Below are 24,262 nucleotides of genomic sequence, written 5' to 3'. Positions count from 1 at the left end.
CATGCTTGAGGTATAAAATGAAAATTCATTTGTGGACTGTTGCCTAAAACCAGTTGGATGTTTCACGCATGGATAAACCTGACGCTCCATGACATAGTGGACTGTATCTGGACTAACCATTTTCGGAATTTAGCATTGGTCGTCTCATGGTATAACTGCATATTTCATACAAGGACAGTGTGATATATTTGTCAAAGAATTTAGAATATTTTGACACATACAATCTACAAAATAAATTGGTTTTGAAAGTATGTTTTTTTACGAACATGAGATAGTTAGGGCTTATGGTGATCTCAAAAGCATGAATCAACACATAGATATCGAAGTAATGTACTGAAATAATGTTTTATATGTCCAATAATAATTAATGTGCCATTGTCGACTAAATGTATAAGGCAAATCTGTCCCACTAGAGTTTTTTTTTGTTTGAGTTGATAGCCCAAGTTCGAAAGGGATATTTCTTACTCATAGTTGACATGCATGGTCAGTCATGCTCTAGGTACATGCCTTGTCCCAATCAGTGTGCCTCTGAACCTGCTTAGAATGGTCTCAGCTGTGCACAAAACCAACCTTAGCCAATGTCTGTGCCACTAAACTTGCTGCACATGGCCAAAGGTAATGGATTCTGGGAATGCGACCTAGACAGAAACTAAGCCCTTCACAGGCCATCGTGCCAGTCAACCAGCTGCACAATGTCTTTGACCATGCACAGCAGCCTCTGGATACTGCCCAGAGGTCCACTTTGCTCACTCTGTATGGTATTTGCAATGTAGAACTTCACTTTAAATCTTTTCGGGCAATTGCAACTTTTGTAGATTTGTCTAAAGAAATGTGTGATCTACCTGCAAATTCACACATCGCGGATCCGAAATTAGATCTGTGACTTACACTAGAAACACTGGGGTATTTTTCATATGTGGGCAATATCTTTTCTCTTGAGATCCTCCCCTCCAAGTCCTTTAAATTTAGGCAAATGGATCCATGTAAAACTTGACATGATGAATCCTAGCCACTTTTTCATTGCAAGCCTTTGTGTAGGTTCGTCCTACAGCACAAACATTATAGGTGCATCATAAAAATGCCCTTTCAATGCAAACTGAGATTTAATCACAACTACACATGGTGTGTGTGTTGATATTTGGCTGTTTTTATTGAAGAAACATAAGTGGTTCCAAAATCAATAAATCATGGATGTATTTATTGTTTTTATTATTTTATTACTGGATATAGCATAACACTTTTACCCAAACCACATTACATTACTTAACCCCTTCGCCGCGGCAGGAATTCTGCCGCGGCGCTGGGGGGGTTTGGGGGCAGTTGCGGTGGCGCTGTGGTCGTGACGGAACCACTCCGTCACGAGCCACGGGTGAGCTGTGCTCATGACGGAGTGGTTCCGTCACGTCTCCGCCCACTGCGCTAATCGCCCGCACAGGCGGGGAATTAGCGCCGCGTGGGCAGAGCGGCCGCCAACGGCCGCAGCATGACGGAACCACTCCGTCATGAGCACACGGCACCCGTGGCTCATGACGGAGTGGTTCCGTCATGAGCACGGAAAGGGTTAATGAGAGAGTAAATAAGTAAATATCAGGATGACAAGCTACAGAAAAGACAAAACAAGTGTCTGACGGAAAACGAGAAGAAGAGCTGGAACATCGAGACATGTTTCTGATAAACATGTAACAGGCAAAAGTGCAGTGAATAACACTTACAAATGAAAGATCAACTTGTCTCTCCAGAATGAGGAGAAATTCACATGATAAGTTGAAAGATGAATAAACCGATCATCTCATCCTATAAATGCTGAACTGCCTCAAAGATATTCCAAAAAAGTCCCTAGGTAGGTGTAGATAATTGACTACAGAGCTACTAAATCCAGGCAACATATTTAAGGCTATCTGTCCTTCCAACGCAAAGTGAAACAGCGCAAGTGTAAACTGTAGATTTGCACAGATAAATCACTAGATCCCCCACATGAACCCACAGCTAGTCACTCCTTAGCAGACCCAAAGATAATCAGATAATCACACAACATCCCCTAACTGCCAGTCAATCAACTGCTCAAGATTGAATAGTGAAGCTAAATGGGGAGACATAAAATAAGAAAGGGAACTGGATGATTTCATGCCTGATTCAACGTGTACATTTATGATGTAATTTCCATGAATTATAGAGTTCTTTAAGGGGTAGGCTAACTCTTCACCAGTGAGCTTTATTTAATTAGCTCTGCTTCATGACTGGTAATCACAACATTAACACTAACTACAATCTGGGGGCAATGTAGGTGAACTTTGCAGACAGCAGCTTTAGAAACTTCTTACTGCTGAAAAACAGAATTTGCTTTTCAATAGAGAAAATGATGCTTTCCCCACAGCACCACATTCTAAACTAAAACACCAATATTGTGTTATTTTATTAGAAGACAGCCACACAGCATTGTCTAGTGTTTCACTTAAGTTATTTAGTATGTTGTTGCATGGGTGCTTGCGTGGCACAAAGTATCACAAAGAAACCCCAAACATTGTGTTGGTTTACTCATAATTATGAAAGCCTGTGGACACATTGAAAAATTGTGCAGCACCACATGAGTGGCCACGGAACCCGAAATAAATAATTCCCGACAAGTATTTTCAATAATTTCATTAACAGCTGTAGAAAAAAACCTATAGTATACAGAAAATATAAATATAATATATAATAAATAAAATATAAAAGCATAATAACTAATCATGGTCGAACAAAGCCAACTCAGAGTTCAGGTGACATTGACATACCATTCTGCCATTATCCTTGTGGTATATTATGTCCACATATCCTCTCTTCATTTGCATTATTTTACCATAAAACTCTTACCTGTTATCTCTCTCTCTCTCTCTCTTACACACACGCACACACATTCCTCCCCACACAATCAAAGGTTTACCTTCAGATGTGCTCACAGAATATTTTGTTTTTCGAAATTCACCAGTGGATCAAAACCAGGACAAAAATGTTTTTTCTTACATGCTGCGGGTACACCCACCCTATAAAAGCCTGAACACATTTCTCTGGTCCTCTGCAGGTGGACATTTTTTGCTCCAACTGCTAAGAACGTTTCTCCTGGTTACTTATGCAGTCTCCAGCTAGCTTCTTGGGACAGACCTTTACACACCATGCCTTACTCCAGCTAGGGCTCCTGCAAGTTCAAATCCTCAGTGATCAGTTGTGCTTTCTTTGAGTCAGATGTCCTTTAACCTTTTGTTTCCCTGTAGCTGGTAACAGAAAGCAGGAGGCCCAACACTTGACCCTTGGAGAGCAGTACTAGTCCCTGGTGCCAGCAGGAGTCAGGAGTCCTTGGGTTTTCTGCACCAGCAGTCAGGCAGAGGCTTCTTTCTTCAAGCTGTATTCTTCCCAAGGTCAGAAGTGTCATGAGGAATGGTGGTCAGGTGCCAGAACTACTTTGTGCACTAGCCAGTGTATGGACAATTTCCTATACCCAATTCTGATGACTGTCTCAGAAACAGTTTTCCTTCTTTTCCAGAACCTCCTGTCTTGGTCTACAGCAAACATGCCAGTAGCCCTAAAACACGAAGGGTCCAACCATCATCCACCTGGAGAAGATCTGGTCTTTCCCCTTGCTACTTCTTGATGGAGATGAGGGGCCCGATTCACAGAACTAACTTAAGACAAAATCCTAAACTTACTACCATTTTGGTATTCACAGAAGGCACTTACTCATTTTGGTATTCACAGAAGGCACTTACTCATTTTGGTATTCACAGAAGTTAGGAGTCCTAAGTTTAGGACTCCTAAATGCCTTCTGTGAATACCGAAAGTCTTAAAATTAGGATTTTTCGCAGTTTAGTAGTAGTATAGTTAGGACTCCTAACTTTAGGACTCCTAAATGCCTTCTGTGAAAACCGAAAGTCTTAAAATTAGGATTTTTCTCAATTTAGTAGTAGTAAAGTTAGGACTCCTAACTTTAGGACTCCTAAATGCCTTCTGTGAATACCGAAAGCCTTAAAATTAGGATTTTTCTCAGTTTAGTAGTAGTATAGTTAGGACTCCTAACTTTAGGACTCCTAAATGCCTTCTGTGAAAACCGAAAGTCTTAAAATTAGGATTTTTCTCAATTTTGTAGCAGTAAACTTAGGACTCCTAACTTTAGGACTCCTAAATGCCTTCTGTGAATACCGAAAGCCTTAAAATTAGGATTTTTCTGAGTTTAGTAGTAGTAAAGATAGGAGTCCTAACTTTAGGACTCCTAAACTGAGAAAAATCCTAATTTTAAGACTTTCGGTATTCACAGAAGGCATTTAGGAGTCCTAAAGTTAGGACTCCTAACTTCTGTGAATACCGAAGTGAGTAAGTGTCTTCTGTGAATACCAAAATGAGTAAGTGCCTTCTGTGAATACGAAAATGGTAGTAAGTTTAGGATTTTGTCTTAAATTAGTTCTGTGAATCGGGCCCGAGGAGTCCTATCCTCTGTCCAGACCATAAATGCTTTTCTCTTCTTTTGAGGATGAAGCCGGAAAGTCTTGATTTGCCCTTCAAATTAATGGTACTATTACTGGCCCCTCCTTTTGGCATTTCTAAGTCAATAGAAAAACTCCCTCTCTCTAATGGCAAATCCCTGCTAAGTTCCTTCCTTGAACCAAAAGTAATTCTCTTCCAGAAGCTTTGTTTTTAGCTAGCCTTCCCAGGATGTGCATTTCAACATTGAATTAGATTTCATAAACCAAGTAAAATAACTTTTAATCCATCACTATATTATTTTGGCAGGTGTTTAACAAAAATTATTTCATTCATAGGTAGGCCTGTTCATGGCCAATGAAGCTATAACTGCAGAGTCAAAAGAGCACTTGGCTAAATATTCACTGTGAGGTCCATGTGTAGTATGCCACATTTTTATATATTAAGCACCCAGCCTTCTAGACTTATAGGGCATGCTTTAGGGAAAACATAGCTAATTTCTAAAAATAGTATTTTTTCTGCGTGGCACAGGTACCTTTTCTTGACATGTGTCACTTTAGTGCTTTGAAACTGAAGCCCACCCAGAGCACAAATGTACTTCACGAAGCCTTATATTTTGTCATATATGTAGGTGGTGTTAAAACCCACTGCAGCCCACATACAAAATGAAACTTCCATGCCAATGTTGCATTTCTTGTGTGATTACTATGCCCTTACACGAAAGTTAAATAATCAATTTTTGGTCTAAATCAAGAGAAAAAAACAGCCGCAATATTATTTTTCCATGAACAAGAAATAAACGTGAATAAACACTAATGAGATGAAAATAAGTTAACATGAAAACAAAAACAGATGAAACGTCAAAATGTAAGTATCATGAAATCGTCAACCTTACTGATTTGCCATTTTAAAGGCCCACATCTGCAGCACTAAATTGGGTCGCGTCAGACAAGTGAACAAGTGAACTCAAGTAAATGTGGACCCTGGTGTCCTGTAAGCTTCCCCAACCTCGCTATAAAATTCCTTATCTCTTCCTCCCACAGCGTGCGTTTCGAAAAACCTCCACATTAAAGGAGGATGGGGAGCAAGAACCAGCTACTGTGGTTAACAGTGGCAGAGTCAGATTGACAATACCAAGTATAGACAAGCCTTGAGGGAAACAGTTGAGCCAGCAGGACGTGACCTTACGATCCCTGACATTTCAATGCTCTCATTTAGTCTTTAGAGACTCGAGGTTCGAGGACGATAGGGAAGGTAGCGAATTTAGAGATGCCTTTCCGCCTCTTCTCCAAGGTCTATCATGGCTTGTGGGGGATTGAGAAGACGTTCGAGGCAGTGTTCGTTCACAGATTCCCTTCAGTGAACTAGTCTAAACGCATGACAGCAAGTAAGATATTTTGCTGTTCTTTTCCATAATATCACAGCAGGACTTATGCTCCTCTGTACACTATATTTGGCTTACATGGAAGACATACACAAAAAATCAAGCTCATATGCCAGTTTCGATTTCAACCGATACACTCTAACAGAATGATCAACAGGATGATACAAACCCCCCATATAAAGTAAAAGGGATTGTCTTTAATAAGAAATACTCAAACATATTACACACAATTTCACACCTTACAAGTACAGCTCTTAGAAGGGTAGGGTGAACCCAAAATTCACGATTAAGAAAGAAAGAGAATACCAAATAAAGAAGCGGTTCCGAACAGAAAATTACTAGAGGGTGGGCGGAGTTTGCAGAATTTGACTCTGCTGAATTCCGTGAAGTTAGATAAAAACTCAGGGAGATTCCGCAGAGTTCCACCAATGGACAGAGAATATGCTGCTCACACTGCTCATGTTGCAATTGAGCGTCAGTAGTGTGAACCGTGCTAAATATCAGCATGAGCTGGACCATGCGTTGTGCAAGAGTGCATGGATATTCAAGTTGATTTTGCTGTTGCTCAAGTAGAAAATCTTATCGAGTGACAGCAAATCTACTTGAACGGCAGCCCTCAGATCAGGTCCGCTCACTACTGTCCAAGATAGCTGTCATGAGAAAATTGTACTGAGGACGCTAAATCTTGCTTACGCTCACCAGCTCGCATTTTCTGGAGCTTTGTGGGAGAAAAATTTGGCCATGCAGAGATTGGTAGAATTTGGCCAGAATTCCATGTTAAAGATTAACATGGCGTGACCAAAAGTCTGCCAATTCCGTGAGTGGAACAAAACATTCAACCCACCTCTACAATTACCTTCAGTAGTAAATGTGCTGAATAAAACAAGCATTATTACTTTTATTGCAAATCTAACTCGATTCTACTCCACTGAGCTGTTTGCTGCACATGCAAACAAAAGTAGAGGTTGCATAGCTGTTGTAGGTAAGGTTGTTTGCATAGGAACAAATTTGCAGATATCAATATTCAATACACCCACCCAGGTATGCAAATTGTGATGCATCTTCAATGGTATTATGTAGCTCTACAGGCAGAACATATACATGAACTAATGAGCTATTTCTATCAGATACTTTCTACTGATTACTCTTCACAGATGAGCAAGATTCTGAGCTGTCTCATTCCAATGAAATTCTCCACGTAGGATCATCTGTTGTAAGGTGAAACGTATGTCATATTAAAAACATAGATATCTTCCCATCTTACTTGCGATAGTGATAGCCATTCCGCTATTGTCTCTCAGATCCGATGGTTAGGTGAGTATGTGTGCACGGATCCTGGGCATCATGCCATTACGTGTAAAACTCTCTCCTGTATGAAGATTCTAAAAAAAAAAAAAGTCAGACATTACAATACAATACACCTGCAATACAGTAAAATTAGCATACAATAATTTCAATAATTTGTGATATTTCGTTCTGAATAGTAAATAGTTCCACATCCTGAAAGAAAACAAATGTTAAAGCTTTTTTTGTTATACGTGCACACCCCACATAATTCTTTTTTCACAAACAGGCACAATACTTTTGCTCGGTAACCTTCTAGTATACGAGATTTTGAGAAAGTAATGCCAAATAATGTGAAGCTCTCGAAAATCATTCGATCAATCTAAAAGGAGGCGTGAATAATGAAATCCCTATCTTATTCGATTCTATCAGCATGATACAGAAAACATTCTGCAGGCGTAAGCGTGGGTCATAAAATATATAATTACTCACTGAAAAAACAGTTAAAAACGTAATTATGCTTTTGGCTTAAACTTGTAAAACCAACTATATTTCCTAAATTATGGTAATGAGCATCCACAACACGTGCGTAACTCACAACAACTCCGCGAAACCTGGCGTGCTGAAATTGACCAGACTGAGTAAACAGATTTCTAGGTGTTGTGCAAATCCGTGCGCAGGGTAAACATTAAAGGCAAATCAAAAATTGATTTTCAAGGGAAATACCATTCGAACCATAACTGCACAGTTTCGACCATCACCCTCTAATGTATGATGTTCTGATATTCACAAAGCTTGGAGTATTCAAGTTGCACATACAGACAATCTGATTTGGTGTTGTGATCGTTGTGTAGGTTACACCCACAAAGGAGTGATCTGCTCTATGGGCCCGGTTCACAATTTTGTTTTATCTGAGATATTTTGCCTTAATCCTATTTTAAAAGTGAATTACTTCTTACTGTCAAGGGTTAATTCACAAATCACTGTCTCTGATTAGGTAGATTTGTCTTATTCTATGCTTGGGCAGTCCTTACCTATTTCGAGGAGTAGCACATACTCCTTCGAGGACAAAAGCCCCGCGAATCACAGTTGTTTCTCGGCTGTTGATGTCACGATCTCGGCTTCCTTGAAAGTAAAACTCAGGGTCCCACAGGATCTCGTAGTGGATGAAGGGCACTTTCAAGTTAACATAGTGATGCTTCATTTAGATGAGTGAAGAGGAGGTGGAGTTACTGGCTACATTGGAAGCAATAGAAGCATGGAATAGGGTAGGGCAATAGGAATAATCTGAGCTGAGTCAGACAAACAGGGTATTATAACCCGCTACTCGTAGTATGTGCAGGAACATGGATGGGAGACCCTCATACTCTTGCCATGGGAGGAATGGAGTTTTACATACCATGTTTTCGTGAGCGGAAACATCTGACTGTACTATCAAGAAGACATGAGTAGGGCAGATACTTATTTGTTTCAACAAAAGTGTTGGCAAAGAGGCGCTGGAAGAGCAATGCGTAGTTCAGATACAATACTACATGACTCTAGGAGTCAGAATACAAGCAAGGGCGATGAATGCAGATATTATGTTTGTCTGATGTGCCCGTCTTCTGTCTCTGTTGAGACTCGCCCTGGGTAAAGTAGAACCGTTGTGGTTATATGCAGAAGTTACCTCAACGCTTTCCGATTTAATGGGCAGCCTAGGGCAGGAAGACCTTTTAATAACTGAGGTGCCAAGAAATGGAGAAAGTGTGTCTGATCTTTCTTATTCAGTTTATATTAGTCAACCTGCTATTTCCTGAGACCTCACTTTCCTGGTAGTCCAGTGGTTTTAGACAGCAGGCTCATGTCTGAGGATGTAGAGAGCGTTTCCTCACCCTCTCCAAGTCTTTCATTGAGTATCAGTGAGATATTAACAGAGGGAGAGGTGTTGGGAGCACTGATCACGGCTCATCTTATTGCACAGCCACATGACAAACCTTAGGTATGAGGATGTATGTGATTGGTGGAGACAGCAGAGGGCAGATGTTAGCCGCAAAGTCTGGATGTAGGGGCAAGAAGTGAAATCAATGGATTTCTCACAATCATTCCACTTTCTGTCCCTACAATTAGAATGAAATATTTGGTACTGGGTTAGGTCGAGTGTGATATTTAGGTCTTACCTCCTCCTTTTCACCCCCAGTTCTACTGCACCAACAATTAGGACAATTGTAAAAATAATTGAAAGAGGAGTGGTAAGGCAGTAATGACTGCTCGTACATTCTCCCCTTACTGTGCCCTCCTGTTGATCTTGATGTTCGGGTCCCAGCTCCCCTCTGCCACATATTCTTCTCATCTTCAATTAAGGTTTCAGGATTGGATACACACTCTTATCTTGGGTCCTCACACGTTACCAAGATCTCATTCAACTGGAACTGCAAATTGGGAGGTGGCAGGATGCTGGAATAGGCACTCTACCCAGCAGGTGCAGTGAAATACTCATAATTGATTATTTCTCAATGACAGTGCTGGGTATAGTTACCGGGAACTGCAAATCGTGTGTCAATAGACTGCTAAAAAGGAGTTGTGGTAACTAGAAACAGCAAATGGTATGACTACTGGGAATGTCTGCTAACTGGCACCTGGCTATGACTTGTGTGCTAACTAAGGAAACAGCTATGGAATGCATGCCTGTAAATACCTATCTGGTATTCATATAGGATTAATCTAGTCAACAGGCAGTGTAGCACTTCACAGGGCCTAAGGCAAGCATGTAATCAACAAGAGATAGGAGAGGTAGCTGGATTCTGGTAGCAGACGTTTTCTGTTACTGAATTGTAACACTCTGGTTTACCAGCATGTGGCTTACCTAAATTGGCATATAATGCAATACCTTTCAATGTTATCAACTCAATATGATGTAAAACCATTTTGGTACTTCGATATTTATATAGCTATTATAATAACGTACAATTGACATAAGGCTGAATCTATGTAAAGTTAGTAGATTCAGAGAGGCTCACACATTTGTGACCCAAACAAAGAGGCAACTGCACGCACCCACGGAAATGGCAGTGTGCGCTTGTGTCGCGCCCCACTCATCTCACAGTGGAGCAGGTGGCAAACGGCCCACGCTTGACTTTGAGTTGCCTCTCTCTGGTAACCACCTGTCTCAGAATGTATTCAGTTGCAAGGAAGGATGGAAGAGATGGTGAGTTTGAGAGATCGGTTTTGCTGCCTGAGAAGTTGGGCAGCAGGCAGATCCTAACGCCTTTCCGAGAAGTTCTCACTTGACTGGTTGATGGTGATCTGGGTGGTGGGGCAGCAGAGTTCGTGGATTGTGCAGGGCCAGGGTTGTCCTTTAAAGGAGATAAGGGCAAGACATAAGCATACCTAGCACTTTGTGTTCACTGCATTAAGGGCGAGTGGAGGCACAAGGGGGTGGTGTATGGTGCCACTTGCTAGGAGACTGCAGTCTAAAAGCAGTTACCATTACTAGTGTGGGTTCATGTATCTGCTACAATTTGCTTCTGCTCAAATGTGCTTCAACTGGAAGGATTTCTAATTAAAAAAAGTTGAGGGAATGCCATCACATTCCGTTAATGTAGCAGTAGTGGCTTAAAGTTAGCACCAGCCACTCAACACTTGCAGCATTGGCAGCAGTAAGCTCAAGAGGAGACTCTCTGTCAACCCCAGCATTTGGTTGAACAGACCTCCATGAAGGAAACTTTCAAGGGGGGAAGTTTGTAACTTCGAGGCTCTGAAAAATTGATCTGTTTGTGTGGTGCATCTTACATATTAAAATGATGATGAACAGAAATGATAAAAAACAGACATGTACAGCTGAAATCTCATTTGTATGTTCACTAATCGGTTTCATGGTGCTGAGGTATCTGAAACATAGCATGTGATAGATCATTACTCATATGCTAGCCTAAAAAAAACCACATCTTTAAGAGTATCCTAAATGCAGTATAACAGGAGGTGAACCTGATTTCAGGAGGTAGAGCATTCCAGATGCAGGGATCAAATGTCGCAAAACTGGAGCCACCAAGTGTCTTTCTTTTGAAGATGGGGATAACAAGAAGGCTAGCATGCAAAGACCTCAGATTGTGGGTAAGGGGTGTGTGCAAAGATAAAAGTTGGACTGCCAGTCTGAAGTGATTTAAAAATAAGATAACCTGCCTTACAGATGGAATGTTGTTCCACAGGCAGCCAGTCCAGATACTTCAGTAAGAGGGTGATGTGACAATTCAGAGGTTGATGATGCAGCAGCCTAGCTGCTTGATTTTGAACCAATTGAAGTCTGATCTTGCAGAATGTTCACGATGCACCTTATTCAAAAGTACATGGCTCCCACTCGAGGACCTCTTGAATACTCCCGAGATCCCATTAACTCTAGTGTCCATGAACCAGGAGATTATGTGGTCATATCTAAGACCTTCTTTGTCATATAAGGGATACTGGGCTCAGTTTTAAAACTCCTGGGAAAACTACTTTAAACTCTGATCACATCCTGGATTCTCTGACAACAATGTTTCAGTGCTAAGTCAAAGAGAGAAAGGGGTGCAATATTTAAAATCGGTTCTGCAGGATCCATCATTCTTAATGAAGTTATCAATCGGTTAACAAGGGAGGAGAACATGACAAAGACAAAAGATAAAGTAACACAGGTGGGGACACCCTAGCAAAGGGCAAAAAGGCAAAGAGGTGGAAAACCAGCATGATACCATCTGTTCTCTTCAAATCTTTTTCAAGTTATGTAAAAAAGATCAGTTGGAAACTGCCAGAAATGATTACAGTTAATCATCACTCTCTAGTGAGTTGGGGCCAGATGTATGACCCTTTGTACCGGTCATAAATGGGAAATCGGCCCGTTTGTGACCACTAAATAGGGTTGTAGTATGTAGAATGTACCAAACCTATTTTGCAAAATAGGTTTTGCGAGTCGCTATTAGGAAGGGGCACGCCAAGGGCATCCCTTTCTAATACCGAGTTGCAGGAGGGTGTAACATTGTTTTGCCACTACAAATGCAGTTGCAAAAGAATTGCATTTACCACCAAATTCAAATTGGTGCTAAGCCAGTCACAAACAGTAGTGGGTCCCCAGGGGACCTCTTCCCCTTTGTGATTTGCAGAGAAAATGCCTGTTCTTAAAAAATGAAACTGAAACATTTTTTTTTTTTTGTTAAAAGCATCCCCTTTTCCTTAAAGGAAAACGGAGGTGCTTTAAAAAAAACTGCTTTATTGAAAAAGCAGTCACAGACATGGTGGTCTGCTGACACCAGCAGGCCAAAACCTTGTGAGTGCCAGTCATTCCCAATGGGTCACACAATGCGCCCTGTCTCGTGAATAATAATGAGGCAGGTCCTTTGCAACCCATTTGGTAATCAGAAAAAGTGTCTCTGACACTGTTGTACATCAGCGTTTGCGACTCGCAATTTGCAACTCGTAACACATGCAAATTGCGAGTTGCAAACACTGAGGGTCGTACATCTGGCCCTAAATTCCTACTGCAGTACACCCAATAGTCAGAAACAAGAGGACTAAACCTGAAAAAATGTCAGTCTCACAAACAGTAAACATGTCTGAGAAAAGAATCAAGGAAAGTAAGGAGCCTGCCCGTGCTCAAAAGGGGAAAAAAAAATACTGGGAAGGATTTCCAAAAAAAGGCAGGTGAAAAGTAACGCTTGGAGCCCTAGTCTCTAATATAATCTTGGCGACCAGTCAACAAATTTCATTTATCAAGTTCAACACAAGAATTACCCCTCCACAGTAAATTTAATACAAGCAGATTCCACTGTAGTTGGAGTTGAAGAACGGTCCAATTTGGATTCTTTAGTTTCTACAAAAGAATCGCTGGATACTATGCATGGACATAAGGAAGATGGGGCTAGAACAGCTATAGCAAAGGAAAATAATGGAAACTTAGCTTGTGCTAAGCAATCCTATACTTCCCTGCAAGAAAAACTTGGAATTAACCCCTGCTTGGATTTCACCAAACTGGTAGAAAGTCTATTCTCAACTCTCTGGCCACTAATTTCCAGAAGCTTAGGTCTCCATCTAAAGCCACGCATGTAAGGAGAGAGGAAAACAATTTTGGGACAATAAAACTTCTGCCAACAACTGAAAGTTCCTCCACAGAAGATTCAATCTTCCTACCAACCAGTACTTCAATAGAATTCAGTTCTCTGTTCACAGGGGAAGAAATGCCGTACATAGAAATAAAATCATGAGCTTTTGTTTCCTCTATTGAAATCTATTTTCTCGGCTGAAATAAAAAGTGTACTATATCCTGACAAAAATGATCTCAGTTATGCAAGAGCAGAATTTTGGGCTAGGTTAGCTCATGATATTACTTGCTTAAATGTTGATTTCTTTAGGAAGAACAGATATGATGTATATTCAGTCATAATAGATTCACAAACTGTTATAGAGGGAATTGTGATAATAGAAATCATTCTCATCTCACAGATTCCTTTATCTGCAATGGTTTGCCTCCAGCCCAACTACTGCATTTGCACAACCTTGCACAGTTAGTAAAAGTGAGCACAGCTGGAAGATCTGTCACAACTCAAGAACAACTACAAACTACTCCACGATTCCACCAAAGTAATCTCATGAGCATGGCTCCCTAGAGCACTGCACAACAATAAACCAGTCGCTTGGAACTCAGGGAATGTTTAGCAAGAATATTTCTGTTCTCTCCTTTAATTTGTCAGGGTACAATGAAAGAAAACAAAACTTTATTAGATCACAAAGTCCAACATTATTATGTCACCAAGAAACTCGCCACCCAGGCAATTTCTCATCTACTCTTATTACATTTTTGATTGCCTGGCTATTTCCACAAGGAAATGTTAAAGTGGGCATGGCAATACAACTGACTTTGAATGGAAAGTTCAACATATTCTGTTTGAAAATAATGTTCTTCAATGTCTCAAGATTACATTTCCATGTCAGCTCAAATCACATGAATGATCTCACCTAGTTTTTAATGTTTATGTCCCTCCATGCCCCCATAACAATCATATATTCAAGGAATTACTGGGGTTGAAGAACAACCTAAGAGACAGAGGAAACAACTCCTTGGATATTGATTGCAGGTGATTTAATACTAAGATGTTTAATGCCCTTACATGCATATATAAATATACAGAGCTCGAGGATATATATTCCAGAGGCTATGTTACCAAAAAAGTCAGGAGGGTTGTATGAGGGATTCTTCTCCTGGAAGAACTAAAATTATTAGGTGTTGTTATTGTAAATGGATGGAAACATCCCGATACCCCAGCTAAATCTATAACATATGGCTCTTCCGGCTCATTGATTATAGATTATATGATCTCATCATATGAGATTGATTTTTGGTCTAATTCCACCATTGTCTGTCCTTGATCCAACGTGTAGCAACAATACTCTACTTACTTCAATTTTAGAAAAATCTCAGCTAGGGCATATTCGCCAGAAATAGGCTGTGGGATTATAGATATTTAACCAAAAATGGGAAATCACACCGAAGTCGATGCAATATCACAAGGCCTGATGAATTGGTTGCTTTTTAACACCAAATTTCCCTGGAAGATATTTCCATGGATGATCCAACCACTAACTATGAACTGTTAATTTCTCAAGCCCTCAAGACAACTTTGGATAGAAATAAATTACTTAATTCACAGACAATATATACTGTTCTCTCAAGCACAGAAACAAGCAATACAACTTTTCAAAAATAAAAGGAAAAATCATTGCTGGGGGGTATTTTTGGAGTATTGTACCTCTAAACTCTGTATGAAGAAAGCACCAATAGCTAATAAAATATCATTTGACGGCTATCTTTATTAAGGATCTCCATAAATCAAATAAGGATGCCCATATTTTTTAGATCTGTTTTACATTCTCTGAACCTATTGAATCACCTACTTATGACCAGATAATTAGGCATACTCAAAAAGCTAGAGCCTCTGCTGCAATGGGGCCTGATGAAGTTCTGATCGTGGTAATTAAGAACGAACCCAAAATGTGGGCTACATTTTTGGTCCCTCAATTTTAGTACTAGTTTACATCAGGCCATCTACCAAGTTCCTGAAAACGGAGCATTATTGCCCCCCTCTGCAAGAAAGGTAACAAGCAAGCCTTTGGAAACTACTTCCGAATTACATTATTAGATGCAGTTGGAAACATTTTCTCCTAGAGTATTTTAGATCATCTAGAAAAGTGGGCTCAGAAAGCAAAATGCTATTCCCTTAGAACAATCTGGGTTTAGAACCAAATGGCCTGTCACAGATAACATCACAATATTGCAGTCAATAATAGCAAATATTTAGTAAGAAAGAAGCCATGTGTAGATGCAGCTTTTATTGACCTCTCTACCACATTCAATACTGTAGATTGACCTACTTTATGACTGAAGTTGACTTCACTGGTTATCCAGAGAAGCCTAATATTTTATGATATGTTGATTTGTATAGCGTAATAATCACCCAAGAAGGTATCGTGGCGCCAGGGTATGTGTGTAGGTGAGTGGTACCCCAGGTGCTTATACAAAGAACCAGGTCTTCAGCTTCTTACATAAATCAAAAAGTGAGGAGGAGGATCTTATCTGCTGAGGGAGGTAGTCCCATGAATTGAGTGCAATGTATGAGAATGAGAGAACTCCAATTTTGCTTTTGTGGCTCCCTGCAGTATTTGCAAGTGAGAGTGAGGCACAGCGAAGTGTCTGGTGGATTGGGGGCAGTGTATGTGTCTGTTCAGGTATTCTGGTCCTGTGTTGAGTAGGGCTTTGCACGTGTTTTTGAGAAGTTTCAATTGGCTGCACTTGTGAATGGGGAGCCTGTGAAGCCTCCTGAGGTGCGGTGTGGGAGGTCGAGGCTGAACAATTGAAGGCAAGTGACAATGCTGTTTTAACTCTGAATTTTAAAACTTTGCTTTTACATGTAGCTTAATGAACTTTACTTTGATTGACTTTTCAGATATTGTATGAGCCACTTTAGCGTTAGCTATTACCATCGCGGTATTGATAGTTTGTGCAAAGAAAGCTAATTAAGCTGTTCCACTTCCTGCTTGCACGCTGCCATCTTTAGAGTTAGCAGTCTAGCTGCTAAACTCCATTCACTTTAAAAAGCCACAGATGCACAGTGGGGTACCACCTGCATGCCAAAACCAAACCCATCTGCTCCCATTCATGCTCGACCATCGGCAGGAATCAGAACCACTGCTCCTTTTACCTCAGAGGTTATTCAACCAAATAGATTCACTTTCTCCTCTGCAGCTTTACACAAATTTGTTGATGTGCTTAGAGCTTCTACGGCTACACACTGTATTAATAGTCTCCCACATCACCAAGATGGCCCTGTGTAAATGTAACTGCCTCAAAGACATCCCCAGAGACATGATGCTGGGAGTACAGTCGTGGTTGATTCCATGGGTAGGACGGCTGACACTCCCATAGGTACACCCAGAGACCATTCCCACCCCAGGTGCCAAACAATCGCTTCTTTTTAACGGCAGGTCTTTACCTAAACATGCAATCGAACTCTAGGACCTTCTTTCCTCTTTATCACCAGTGGTCAGTTCCCTCACGGAAATCTGGCTAAGTTTTACTAATCTACCTGCTATTACGTTGACACTTCCAGAAAACTCTTGTATGCTTAGGCTGGATAGAGAAGGGAGGACAGACAGTGGCATTGCCATCGTCTTCCAAGACACAGTTAAAGTCTCTTTCATAGAAACTTTAAATACGGACTGAGTTGAGTTAGGTACCTTTAAAATTGAACTCTTCCCTAATTATTGCTGGAAAGGAGCACTTGTATACCGCCTCCAGGAGCAAAAAAAGATTTTAGTCACCACCTAAACGCACACATTGCGACCCATATTTTGTCATCACAACATTTTCTTCGACTGGTTGGCTTTAACTATCATGGAGAGGTCCCCCTTTAAGTCCAGATGTAGCACAGTTCACTTCAGATTTAGAAATACTGGACCTACATCAGACAATTAAAGGTCCTACCCACGTTGCCGGTCAAATTTGGATTTAATTTTCACTCATTCAAATTTCTTAGCCTGCAACTCCCCCTTACCTCTTCTCTGGACAGACCACTCTCTGATCCATTTTCACATTCCTAAAGTGGAAAATACTTAAAAGACAAACATGGTCATTAAAATAGCAGCTAGACAATGACAGCACATTTCCCCTGACTCCTTTTCTAAAGTGTTTGCGTGCCCTATGGCCTCCGAGGACTCTGAAAGTAATCAAGCTCTTGCTGACTATGATAAAGCCATAAAATCAGCTTTTGATAGCATTGCCCCTCTGAAAGCTAGCAGGAAAACTAAGCACAGATCTCATGGGCTCTGGTATACCACAGAACTGTGACAAGAAAAGCTCTCCTGAAATTAGCTAGAGAGATGCTGCCACCTGGCCAATAACCAAAATGATAAAGCTACTTTTAAAATAGCTGTGACGATATACCATCAGAACATTAACATTGCCAACCAAATTGACCAGGCCTGTATCCTTCTCAAAGAGCTTTTTGAAGTGTTCAATGATTTTATAAATCCACACGCCTGCTCTCAAGTAATTCAAGCCTTGCAAGAGTTAAGTGATTCCCTTGATGACTTTTTAGTGGATACAATTAAGCAAATCAACCATAATTTCCCAAGCTCTCTGAATCCAATACAAGAAGAGCTTAGCTTAAACTCTCCCCCTCTTACTGGTGTCTGAAGACTGGAAAAGTTCAATCCTTTTTCACCTGAGCAAATACAGAAATCTCTTGAAAAAATCAAATCCAGCTCCCCCAGATACAAGTCCACCAAGGCACTACTGGCTAATCAGATAGCCCTGCAGTTAGCTCTCTGTTTAATCTTTAAGTCATTCAGCGAAAATTCCCCTGGCTTGGAAAGCTGCTCAGGGTTATCCTAAACAAAAGAAGGCCAACATAGCCTCCACAAACCTTACAAACTACCGGCCCATCTCGCTGCTTCCACTTTTAGGCAAACTGCTAGAAGGCCAAATAATCAAACAACTCACAGCCTACTTGGAGGACAACAATATTCTGGACCCATCACAATCAGGGTTTTGATCCACTTATAGCACAGAGGCTGCCTTGATTGCAGTCACTGACTCTATAAGGCTCTCTCTTGATGCCAGCTTACCATCTATGCTTGTGCTGCTGGATCTATCCGCATTGTTTGGCATTGTGTCCCATTCTAGGCTGCTCCAAAGGCTATATGAGATTGGCATTTATAGGACAGCTCTACAATGGTTCTCAACTTCTGAGATTTCTTAAGCAAAAGAACTCAAACTTTCTCTGAGTGCTTTCATGTTTGTACCATGTTGATCAACAATGGGGTCCCTCAGGGCTCATGTTTAAGCCATATTCTATTCAACATATAGTAGCGCTCCCTTTCCAGATTGTCAAATCCTTTGGATTTGAAATTCTATCCTACGCCAATGACACACAGCTAGTAATATTCTTTGACAAAGACCTGGACAAAGAAAAATAACTTTTCTCCAAAGGGATGAAAGCAATCGCAGTCTGGATGACCAATAACTGCTTACAGTTGAATGCAGAAAAAAATGAGATTATGCTGTTTGGTAAGGGCAAGCAGCTCTGGTCTTCTGACTGGTGGTCTCCAGTAGTAGGTAAGAATCTAGGTGTCAGATTGGACCAAATCTTAACTATGCAAGAGCAAGTTCTATCTACCACTGGCACCTGCTTCCATATGATGCACCTGCTGAGGAAAGTTTTTCCTTTCCTCCCTTTCTCGATATGGAAAACCATAGTGCAGGTACTTGATATCAGCAGATTAGATTATGGCAATATGTTACTAGCTTCTGCTAATGAGACACTATTGTCTAGATTTGGAGATGTTCAAAACACAGCAGCCTGCCTAATTTGCAACCTCCATTCTGGTTCTGCGTCTACACCTCTATTGGGATCCTTACACTGGCTGCCTGTCAGGAAAAGAGTAACCTTTAAAATCTGCTGTTTTATGCACAAATCCTTAATGGGATCCAGCTACCTAAGTCAGAAGCTTAGACACTATTGTCCAGTTAGGAACCTGAGATCCTCAGATAAAGGCTTACCTACCATCCCTAATATTCGATGGTCAAGATGTGGAAGAAGGTCTTTCTCTTACCTGGCTCCCTCTCACTGGAACGAGTTGCCACATAACATCAGAACGGGGACAGACAATATTAAATTTAGGAAACTGGTCAAAACAGTGCTGTTTTAACTTGCCATTGTATGTATTGCCTGCAATTTGTCTCTAGCCCCAATATAACCCTCCTGGGTGATTTATGCATTGTATCAAACTAAATTAATAAAACATAACATATGAGTCTTGCTGTGGTTTTCTGGATGGTTTGGAGTCTGTGTAGAAGTTTTTGGGAGATTCTGGCATTGAGAGGGTTGCTGTAGTCCAGCCTGCTGATGATGAGTGCTTATGTGATGGTTAGTCTGGAGTTCTGAGGCAATCATTTCAAAATCTTTTGAAGCATGTTTAGGATGTGGAAGCAGGAGGTGCACACTGTGTTCACTTGAGCCGTCATGTTGTGCTTGTCAACTAGGATGATCCCTTGCTTGTGTGACATATGGGTGTAGATGTTGTCTGGAACTGGATTACAAGTATTAGTTTCCCTTTACTCATCTACATGGTGTAAAAGTGTACCACATTACTTACTACTCCCATTCTGAGTCAAAATAGCCTAAAACAAGTGTGTGTGCCAGCACCTTTGTTATTCTCACTCTACCTTTCAGACCTTCCCTAATAATGTTTGGGCGATAAGAACTATCCCCCAAAATCGGAATCGGAGCTCTAGCATACCCTCATGTATGCAGACAGTATAATCTTTTTCAGTCAGAGCCCAATAGGTCTGCAAAGAAATTTGATGATATTACCAAATTGTGCTCAAATATAAACATAAATTAGATCAAAATGTTGATTTTTATTGGGAAAAAAGAGTGTTGAAATATAACTGATATCTGAGCAGCGAAAGACTGGAAATATTAAATGAATATCCCTATTTGGTTAGAATATTTTCCAGTAATTAAATGATGAATTGCACTTTTCTAACTTGAAAAGTAAAGCTTTAGACACAGATAATGTATTGCATCATGTTTATAATTCAATTGGGAGAAGACATTTTGAACATTTAATCCAAATTTATAAAATGAAGGAGCCCCCCATATTAATTTATGCCTTAGAACGTGCCCTTATTGATTATTGGCCTTCTTTAAACACCTATGAAGGAAAAAGTTTGAAAATGATTTGCACTGTTAGCTCTGTGATTCCTGGTCAAATCCTTCGATTGGAGCTTGCTCTAATTGGTGCTTTAGTTCAGGCCCTTGGCAATATATTCAGATGAGGGTATACATTTTTGCATGCACTTAGTTTGTCTCTAAGGTCACTTCTTATAGCTAAGTTGTCTCAAAACTCGAGCAATTACATGACTGAGCTCTGGAGTATTCTGATACCAGTATCGTTATGCTTAGCACATGGACATTCGGGCATCTCTGATTATTTCTCAGAATCCAATCGATATGTCTATGTCATTCAATAGGTAGGGGCCATTGTGTATCTTTGAAATTGTATAACTCAATATGCTTTGAAATTTCCTTTGGTCCACTACATCTCTATCTTTGATTAGAACCTCACACAATGTGAGATGATTTATTATGTCACTTTGCTTAGGAAATGTTCCCACTAAAGACTGCACAACAGGGGGGAGCAATACCCCTCTAAGTCCTCTCTCTGAGAACTTTACCATGTTGACATGCAAAACAGGTTTCATGTGCTGTGTAAATGTCCTGCTTTAAGGGAAGTCCACTTACGACAAGTCCAAGTGTGAGTAGATTTGATATAGATACACATCAGGATTGGATGCACTTACTCAGGAATCCAACTAACCAACAAATCTGTTTTTTGTGTATAAGTGTTTTAAATCCTTTCTACCAATTTTTTAAAAGGAAATTGGTCTGTATGGATACAGGTTCTTTCTTAACTATGGGCCTCATTATAATTTTGGCAAACAGGGTTACTCTGTCACAAACGAGTCGGATATCCTATCCGCCAAATTGCAATCTAATTATATCCAATGCAACTTGTTATACGGCAGGTAGGATATCTATTATGTTTGTGACGGAGCATCCCATCTGCCAAACTCTTAATCAGGCCCTAAGTATTTTTTAATTAATCATTGTTGTGCTGCTTCTATTTATAACTGTTGATGGAAATATTAGACTACCGTTGAGGTCAAAATGTGTTTAAATAACATTTGGAAATTGGAATTTCTGGCATACAATTGATTGAATCTAACTGGTTGAGACTGTTGCCATCATCCGCTAGTGTGGAATTTTGTGGAAAACCTACAAATCTTGTAATGGTTCTGTGGTTTTCAAATGCATCTTTCTGCTGAGATCTATTAGGATATTAGTGTCCTTCTCTCTTTGGGGGCTCTTAAAATGATAATTGTAGCTCCTATTTGATTAAGATTTGATTACTCAAGCTGTCTGTATTTGATACTTTCCCAAAAATATGTATACAGATTACAAGCAGTGCAAAACACAGCAGCTTGCTTAGTTGTAAAGGGCTCAAAAGATCACCTGGCACTTTGGTTGAAATAGCCTCACTGGTTTTCAATTAAACGGAGAATTCAGGTAAAAACATCCGGCTTAACCTTCAAAGCACTACATGGGAGTGCACCCTAATTTATGGCTAAGTCTCTCTCTCAATATGAACCCACTTGAGCCCTACATTCATCATTATTTCAGTAGTACCTCCAAATCCACACATCAAGAGTGGAACAAAGTCTCAGAAGTATCCTGGTCGTCCAAACTACTAGCAGCACCGACACAACAGCAGACTCCACAACTCCATAACTCCATCTCTAAATTCCTGGATCACTGCCTGTGCAGACACCTTGGTACCTCTCAAATCTAACAAAAATAAGAGAACATAAACTGCAACCTAGCTAGTGCATGAAAGATTTCAGGATGACCAAGCACCATTGCAAGCAATTCAAGCATAGATGGAGACAAATCTGCCTTTCAACGTTATCATAAGCAGATCCAAGCCACCAAATGTTACACGCTCATAGACCACATTGATGGCAGTGCCAACAAATCTGCCCTCAGACGTTATCATAAGCAGATTCAAGCCACCAACACTCACAGACCACAATGATGGCAGTGCTAACTGTGCAAAACAAATCTTCACCATTGTGAAAGACTTCTCCTCCCGTAAGCTGGTTCCACCAGCATCACTTCCTCTCATGACCTCTGCACTAAAATATCCATTTTCTTCCCTAGCAAGTACAGCAGCATTTATGATAACTTTGAACCCCAACTTGACCCCCCTGCCCTCACAACACTGCTGCCCTGCTCAACCAACACCCAAGGAACCACACTGAATGCCGGTCCTGTCATCCACACAGTTGACACTGCTTCCACTGTACAACCCGTTTATCCACTCCAGAGCTCCCTCGGACCCCTGTCCTCACCATGTCTTCATCATAGAAGTGGACCCCATCAGCATAGCACTCCTAATCCTAATCCTGAACACTTCCATCACCACAGCTACTTACACAGATGCCTGGAAACACATCAGAGTCAGGAAATCCTCTTCAGTCCTGATGACATTTTCCCACTATTGACCCATCTTACTGCAGCCCTATCTAACTGTAGTCCTGGCGAAGATGATAAATAAACTCCTAGCCAACCACCTTAACTAAAACCATCTCCTTGACACCATTCAAACTGGTTTCATGGCACAGAAACCACCCTCATCGCTGCAACAGACAACATCCGAATGATCATAGACCAATGAGACACCACAGCTCTCATCCTTCTAGACCTCTCCGCAACTTTCAACATTGTCTCCCACACCATCCTCATCCACTGACTACAGGAAACTGGCATCCAAAGTGTTAGAATGTGGTTCTGACCATCTGAGCCGCCTAGATTTTTTGCTTTTTGAACACCTATGTGTTGAGCTTTTACTGAGGGAAAGCCTTATAAGTTGGGACTTACCCACAGTGAACTCATGATGAAAGAGACTGCATGTGTATGTTACCGGTGTCCCCCTAGCACGAGTAGGCCACTGTGCTGCAGTCAAAGTAAGGGGCACCGGGCTGGTTACATGCAGACATGTGTGTACATGCGTGTGCACAAGTGTAAGGGCTGCACAGGGGAGATTCCTAGCATGCGCAGCCCAGGAGCAGCTACAAATTGAATGGTGTGGAAGGACTTATGCAGAACTGGGTGGTGACATGGAATTGACTTTCTACAAAGGGAAGAAACATTTGAGGGAAAGTCAGTGTGCCTTACTGTTTTTCACTCCAGTACTCTCCTATGAGGATGGGGAGCACATGGGCTAGTTTTACTTTCCTAGGGCCTACAAATTCCAGGCACGAACCAAAGTCCATTGTAACTTATGTGAGAAGAAGTATTCTGCAGAGTCCAAAGTCATATTTGTACTGCTTCTGGGTCATCCAGAAATGTCATATTTCTCTGAGTCAGCTCATAACCAGGCCCTGGCTGGGGCTGACCTTGCCAGGCTGAATTAATGACCTTCCTCCCCAAGCAGTAGCATCATAGGCCCATCCCTGCACAACAAGCATTCCAAGGGCAAAGGCCTCCACTCCAAGAAGAGAAGATGGGTGGAGCTACAGGTTCATCCATCAGCAGCTGACACCTGGTGCCAGGCACCAAGCTGCTCTGGAGAGAAGGCAGCGAGGGGGGAAGGGGCTCTCAGAGACCATGTGGCATGAGACCCCTGGACGATGCCATTTTGAACAAACCCAGAGGCCTGGGCAGGAAGGAGGGAGCAGGGGCAGAGAGGTGATGTGTCGCTGTGTGATAGGGAAAACAGAGACTTCCTACCAGCCCCCTCCTCATTCTTTAAAAAGAGTCTGCACAGGAAGAGAAGCTCTCTCTGGGGTGTGGTCTGCAGAGGACGACTGGTGCTGGAGCCTGGCACCATGGGCAGCTGGAAGGAAGAACCTCCAGTCAGGCCCAGGACCCTGACTTGTGCCACAAGGGGAGACCAGGACCAGTGAGCAGAAGCCTGGGCCTCTGCGCAAGAAGAAGATAGGCCCAGGAAGATAGCCAGGTGAAAGGCTGGCGCAGGGAGCCAGTGAAGATCGCTCCCTGCTGCATTCACCCTCCTGGA

The 24,262-nt window shown here is 41.2% G+C and overlaps 1 protein-coding gene across 2 annotated transcripts in view; it reads right to left on the bottom strand.

Moving 5' to 3' along the window:
• Positions 1-24,262, bottom strand: part of GRM3 (glutamate metabotropic receptor 3) — a 1,313,590-nt gene that overhangs the window by 816,654 nt on the left and 472,674 nt on the right. For both annotated transcript variants that reach the window (XM_085652908.1, XM_085652907.1), the window contains exon 2: positions 7,101-7,218. The gene's annotated coding sequence lies outside the window, so the exon portion shown is untranslated. The remainder of the gene's footprint in view (positions 1-7,100; positions 7,219-24,262) is intronic.

Source organism: Triturus cristatus, chromosome 4_1 (genome assembly GCF_964204655.1).
Source record: "Triturus cristatus chromosome 4_1, aTriCri1.1, whole genome shotgun sequence".
Lineage (NCBI taxonomy): Eukaryota > Metazoa > Chordata > Amphibia > Caudata > Salamandridae > Triturus > Triturus cristatus.
This window is presented reverse-complemented; position numbering and strand designations above follow the sequence as displayed.